The sequence below is a fragment of the Scyliorhinus torazame genome, chromosome 13 (assembly GCF_047496885.1).
Source record: "Scyliorhinus torazame isolate Kashiwa2021f chromosome 13, sScyTor2.1, whole genome shotgun sequence".
NCBI classification, from domain to species: Eukaryota; Metazoa; Chordata; class Chondrichthyes; order Carcharhiniformes; family Scyliorhinidae; genus Scyliorhinus; species Scyliorhinus torazame.
The window spans coordinates 159,626,236-159,633,561 of NC_092719.1; positions in this window are offsets into that span (position 1 = coordinate 159,626,236).

A 7,326-nucleotide genomic window follows, 5' to 3' on the forward strand; every position below is an offset into this window, starting at 1 on the left:
CGATTCTCCGGCACCCCCGCTATTCTCAGGCCCGGGTGGGCCGAGCGGCCAGGCCAAAACGGCGGGTTCCCCCCGGCGCCGTCCACACCTGGTCGCTGCCGTCGTGAACGGTGCGTGACGCTGGGGGGGCGGCCTGCGGGTGGGGGGGGGGGATCCTGCACCGGGGGTTACCTTAAATGTGGCATGGAGTTGATAGACCTCCTTCCGCGGCCCCGCAAGATCCATCCGCCATCTTCTTGCGGGGCGGACTTAGAGAGGACGGCAACCACGCACGCGCGGGTTGGCACCGGCCAACCCGCGCATGCGCGGATGACGCCAGTTATGCGGCGCCGTCTTTACGCGGGTGACGAGGCCTGGCGCCTGTAGATGACGCGGCCCCGATCCTAGCCCATTGTCAGGGCCTGAATTGGTCGGGATCGGGGTCGGTTCGCGCCGTCGTGAACCTCGACGGTGCGGCCACTTTGGCGCGGGAGTGGAGAATCCCGCCCCATATCTTCTCTTCCCAAACACATAGTAACTTCATACACCACTCGAGGTTTCCAACATACGAAGTGCATCACGTTAATAGGTATAGTTTGCAAACTGCCTAATAGCGAAGAGAGGTGGGAAAAATATGCAAATTAAGTGAAAATAGTAATCGGATTTCAGCTACCCTGATATTAATTGGACAGAAGAGGTAGGTAAATGGGCATTGGAATGAAATTCCTAGAGTACATACAGGATTCCTTTTTAACTCCAGGGGAAGTTTTTCTCTTGCGATAATGAAGGGAGAAAATAAGTATGATGAGACCAAGCTAATAAATTTGAGAAAATCTAATTTTGGAAGGATGCGAATAGAACTTGTAGCAAATAAAATAAGCAACTATTTTGGCAAACGAGTTAGAACAACAGTGGGAAACATTAAAAATGATGTTCAACAGAGTGTAGAAAAAAATCAGCTAAAAGGAAAGAACAAGCTATGTACTAGGGGGTTAAACATTAAAATAAGAACAAAACACTGCAGATGCTGGAATCTGAAATGAAAACGTGCTGGAAAAACCCAGCAGATCTGGCAGCATTTGTGAAGAAAGAAAGAGTTATGTTCCAAATCCAATATGACTTCTTCGGAACTTGATAGTAGAGGCCTTACTTGTTTAGACTGAAGCAGTCCATGTCCAAATGCAGCAAGACCTGGTCAATATTAAGGCTTGTGCTGACAAGTGGCAAGTAATATTTGTGCCAGGCAATGACCATCTCCAACAAGAGAGAATTATCTCCCTTGATATTCAATGGCATTACCATTGCTGAAATTATCAACATTCTGAAGGTACCATTGACCAGAAACTGAACTGGACTAGCTATATAAATATTGTGATTACAAGAGCAGGTCGGAGCCAGGAATCCTGCAATGAGCAACTCGACTCCTGACTCCCCAAAGCCTGTCCACCATCCACAAGGCAAAGGTCAGGTGTGTGATGGAATACACTCCTTTTGTCTGGATGAGTGCAGCTCCAACAGCACTCTAGCTTGACACCATCGAGGATAAAGCAGCCCACTTGAATGGCACCCCACCCACAAAATTTCACACACTCCACCCACAAAATTTCACACACTCCACCACCGATGTACAGCAACCCTGTGTACCATCTACAAGATGCACTGCAGGAATTCACTAAGGCTCCTTAAAACCCAGGGATGGTACCATCTCGAAAGATAAGGGCAGCAGATACATGACAACATCACCACCTGTTGAAAACCCCTTCTGTCGCTTTACTGATGATCAACAGTAGGCTGAAGAGGCGGTAATTGACTGGCTGGTTTGGATTTGTCCTTTTTGTGTAGAGGACATAAATGGGCAATTTTCCACATTGCCAGTGTTGTAGCTGTAATGGAAAAGCTGATCCACGATAGATTATCCACTCAACATATCTCGCTGAAGATTGTGCGAACGTGTCAGCCTTATCAGTATTTTTAGGGATGGGCAATAAATCCTGGTCTAGCTAGTGAAGCCTACAACCCTCGAATGAATGAATACAAAAATTATTAATAATTCATTAGACTGTCATTGGCGGGGAGGGTACAGACTGGGAAAATGACAGTCCTCCCGAGATTGCTGTTCGTGTTTCAGTGTCTTCCAATCTTCATCCCCAAGGCCTTTTTTAGGAAGATTAATGTGGCGATCTTGGGTTTTATATGGGCTGGGAAAGCCCCAAGGGTGAAGAAGGTCTTTCTTGAATGGGGAGGGGGGCTTGGCCCTTCCGAACTTTATTAATTACTACTGGGCGGCCAATATATCAATGGGTAGTGGGGGAGGGGTCGGTGTGGGAGTGATTGGAGGCGGCATCGTGCAGGGGCACGAGCCTGAAGGCTTTGTTAATTACACCTCTGCCATTCTTGCCAGCTCGGTACTCCTCAGACCAAGTGGTAATGGCAGGCCTGAGAGTGTGGGGGCAATGGAGGCAGCACTTAAGACTGAAGGGGGTGTCGGTGTGGTCACTGATCTGTGATAATCACCGGTTCGCTCCAGGGGGGCTGGATGGGGGCTTCAGGAGCTGGCTGCGGGCAGGGATTGAGAGTTTTGGGGATCTCTTCATTGGGAAGGGTTTCCCGAGCCCAGAGGAGCTAGAGGAGGAGTTTGAGTTCCTGGGTGGGAGCGGGTTCCAGTACCTGCAGGTATGGGATTTTGTCTGGAGGCTGGTCCCGAGCTTCCCTTGCCTCCCACTAAGGGGACTATAGGACAAGGTGATGTCTAAAACAGGGGTTGGAGAGGGGAGGGTCTCGGAAATATATAAGGAACTGTTGGAGTGGGAAGGGGTCCCAATTGGGGAGGTGAAGATGAAGTGGGAGTAAGAGCTGGGAGGAGAGTTGGTAGTCGGCTTATGGGAGAAGGCGGCCCTGAGGAGAGTCAATGCATGAAATTTCTCTTCCCTCAGGTCACAATAGTACTGATGGTGTAGCTTTCCAGAGTTTCTTTACAGCTTACACCCCGCTTCATGGCCTGGCCACTTCTGGGAAAACACCCAGCTCTTTAGTGTCCCCAAGCAATTCATAAATGGGTTTTAGACCTTTTTAGCCACCACCAAAAGCTCCCGTCTCTTTTTCTGCCATCAGAAAACAGACCTCTTCTTGCGAGTGATTTGATTATTCTCCTCACAGGAATTCAGAGTTCCTCTTTGGCTTGGTTGGCTTTCTCTTTGTGTCTGCATCTGTGTGCTGATCACCTTCACCCTCCAGCTCCTATCCTTCATGTCTGCCATCCGCATAGTTTCTTTCTTAACTCCCTATTGGCACTGCTGCCAGGTCAAGGGTGGCCAGGGTACATGGCACAGTATTTATTAGTCAAGAAAATTACAATTGATGCAAACTCTTGAAAGTCCTTTTCAAACATTTAAAAATAATTAGATTCCACAGACCTTTTTCCTTGTGCTGCTTCTGGGAAAATGGTACATATGGCCACATTAAGCTGTGGCACTTTTAATGATTGATCTATTTATACGCCAAGATCCATTTTGTTCCTCTGCTCCACGATTTCCCTATTTTTATTCTCAAAATGTACTACCTCACAGTTGGGCATTTGAGTCAGTGACATGGCAGGGTTTCTTCGGCTAGAGAAGATTAAGTTCGCCCGAAGGGTTCATTACGGGGGTTCGCTCGGAGGTGGCAGACATTCATCGACTTCTTCAAGGAAAATTGACCGTCAGCGGTGGGCGGTGGCGGGGGGGGGGGGGGGGGCATGGAAGTGAAGAATAAGGGCAGGGAATCTAATGTATGGGTAGTTAGGATTTAGGGCTGGGGGAAGTTGGGTATGTTATTGTAGGGGTTTTGCGTGTCATGGATCTCTTTAAAATGCAAAAATGTTAAAAGTATAAATGCCTCAATAAAATGTTTTCTACAAAAAAAAACAATTCATTAGACAAGACTGGTGGGTATGTAATTTCTATATTTAAGAAGGGGCACAGAACATGTCGATGGAATTATAAAAGAATCATCTAAACAACAGTGGAGGAAAAGAATGGAATCTTCAGATGAGAAAACCGAAGAACATATAGAAATGAAAATTAATAGTCAACATGGATTTCAAAAGGGAAAATCTTACTTGACCAGCCTTTTTGAAATTTTTGATGGGGTGATGAAGAATTGAAGAAAGATGATGTGGAAGGTGTCTTTTATCTAGATTTTCAAAAGACCAAAAAAAGAATGAGGTCAGAGAATGTGGCGTCAAGTTTCAAATGGCCGAATGGATTGCTAGCTGGCTTCAGGCCAGATCAGTGTGGGAATAAAGGCGAGTTATTCAGAGTGGCAGGTGAGGGTGGTGTTCCACAAAGATCAGAGCTGGGCCCACTGCTGATTAGAATTTACATTAATGATTTGGACTTCGGAATCAAAAGCACAATTTCTAAATTTGAAGATAATACCAAATTTGGGGTGGAGGCAGGGGAGATGTTCAGTACTGAGGATTCCAACAAATTACTGGAAGACAAATGAAGCTCAACACTGATAAATGTGAGGTAGAACATTTTGAGAATAAAAATAGGGAAATCGTGGAGCAGAGGAACGAAATGGATCTTGGAGTATAAATAGATCAATCATTAAAAGTGCCACAGCTTAATGTGGCCATATGTACCATTTTCCCAGAAGCAGCACAAGGAAAATTCATAATTTCTTTAAAAGGTCTGTGGAATCTAATTATTTTTAAATGTTTGAAAAGGACTTTAAAGAGTTTGCATCAATTGTAATTTTCTTTTTAAAAAAAATATATTTTATTAAAATTTTTCAAACAAAACTTTTTCCGTTTTTACAACTCAACAAGGGATTATACATTAACTGGTAAATAACATTATTTAAATAATATAGTGAACTAACAACAACAACTAAAAATTTTTTTTAAAAACAAATAGCAAAAACACAAAATAGTGCTCCCCCCCTCCCCCCTGGGTTGCTGCTGCTGTCATTTCTATCTTTACATTATCGTTCCGCGAGATAGTCAAGGAACGGTTGCCACCGCCTGGAGAACCCCTGAGCCGATCCTCTCAACGCAAATTTTATTCGTTCCAATCTTATGAACCCTGCCATGTCGTTTATCCAGGCCACCACGCCTGGGGCTTTCGCTTCCTTCCACATGAGTAGAATCCTACGCCGGGCTACTGGAGACGCAAAGGCCAAAATATCGGCCTCTTTCGCCTCCTGCACTCCCGGTTCTTCCGCAACCCCAAATATAGCTAACCCCCAGCCTGGCTTGACCCGGACCTTCACCACCTTTGAAATTACCCTTGCCACGCCCCCCCAGAACTCATGCAGTGCCGGACACGACCAGAACATGTGTGTGTGGTTCGCCGAGCTTCCCGAGTACCTCCCACACCTGTCCTCCACCCCGAAAAACCTGCTCAGTCTTGCTCCCGTCATATGTGCTCTATGTAGAACCTTTAATTGAATCAGGCTAAGCCTGGCACACGAGGACGAGGAATTTACCCTACTTAGGGCATCAGCCCACAGCCCCTTCTCAATCTCTTCCCCCAGCTCTTCTTCCCAGTTTCCCTTCAGCTCCTCTATCATCGCCTCCCCCTCGTCCCCATCTCCCGGTATATTTCGGACACTTTGCCCTCTCTGACCCATACCCCAGAAATCACTCTATCTTGGATCCCCCTGTGTCGAGAGCTGCGGAAATTCCCTCACCTGTTGCCTCGCAAATGTCCTCACTTGCATATACCGGAAGGCGTTCCCCGGGGGCAACTTATGTTTTTCTTCTAGCGCTCCCAGACTTCCAAACGTCGCGTCTATAAACAGGTCCCTCAGCTTCCTAATCCCTGCTCGTTGCCAACACTGGAACCCCCCATCCATCCTCCCTGGGACAAACCTGTGGTTAGTCCTTATCGGGGACCACACAGAGGCACCCGTCACTCCCCTGTGTCGCCTCCACTGCCCCCAGATCCTCAAGGTTGCCACCACCACTGGGTTTGTGGTGTACCTTTTCGGGGAGAACGGCAGCGGCGCCGTCACCAGTGCTTTTAGGCTCGTTCCCTTACAGGACGCCATCTCCAGCTTCTTCCACGCTGCTCCCTCTTCCTCCCTCATCCACCTACAGACCATCGACACATTGGCGGCCCAGTAGTAGTCGCTCAAACTCGGCAGCGCCAGTCCCCCTCTGTCCCTACTGCGCTGCAGGAACCCCCTCTTTACTCTCGGGGTCTTTCCTGCCCACACAAAGCTCGTAATGCTCCTGTCTATTTTTTAAAAAAAGGCCTTTGTGATCAGAATGGGGAGGAACTGAAACACAAAACGAAACCTCGGGAGGACCATTATTTTAACTGCCTGCACTCTGCCCGCCAGCGATAGCGGCACCATATCCCACCTCTCAAAGTCCTCCTCCATCTGCTCCACCAGTCGCGTCAGGTTAAGTCTATGCAGGGTTCCCCAGTTCCTGGCCAGCTGGATCCCCAGATATCGGAAGTTCCTTTCCACTCTCCTCAGCGGCAGAGCATCTATCCCCCTTCCCTGTTCCCCGGGGTGCATTACAAAAAGCTCGCTCTTCCCCATATTTAGTTTGTATCCCGAGAACTATCCAAACTCCCTAAGTATCTGCATTACTTCTGGCATCCCCTCTACCGGGTCCACAACGTATAGCAGTAGATCATCTGCGTAGAGGGACACTCGGTGCTCCTCTCCCCCTCTAAGCACCCCCCTCCACTTCTTAGAATCCCTCAGTGCTATGGCCAGTGGTTCAATTGCCAACGGGGACAGGGGACACCCTTGTCTTGTACCCCTATGTAGCCGAAAATACCCCGATCTTTGCCGGTTCGTGACTACGCTTGCCACCGGGGCCCCATATAAGAGTCTGACCCATCTAATAAACCCCTCACCGAACCCAAACCTCTTCAGCACCTCCCACAGATAGTCCCACTCCACCCTATCGAATGCCTTCTCTGCATCCATCACCGCCACTACCTCTGCCTCCCCCTCCGTTGGGGGCATCATCATCACCCCCAGCAATCTTCGTACATTAACATTCAGTTGTCTCCCCATTACAAACCCTGTCTGGTCGTCATGCACCACCCCTGGGACGCAATCCTCTATCCTTGTTGCCATCACTTTTGCCAGCAGTTTGGCATCTACATTTAGGAGTGAGATAGGCCTGTATGACCCGCATTGCAGCGGGTCTTTATCTCGTTTCAGGATTAGCGATATCGTCGCCTCCGACATTGTCGGGGGTAGCATCCCCCTTTCCTTAGCCTCATTAAAGGTTCTCACCAAGAGCGGGGCCAACAGATCCATATACTTCCTGTAGAATTCCACCGGAAACCCGTCTGGTCCCGGGGCCTTCCCTGTCTGCATGTTCCCCAGTCCTTTAAT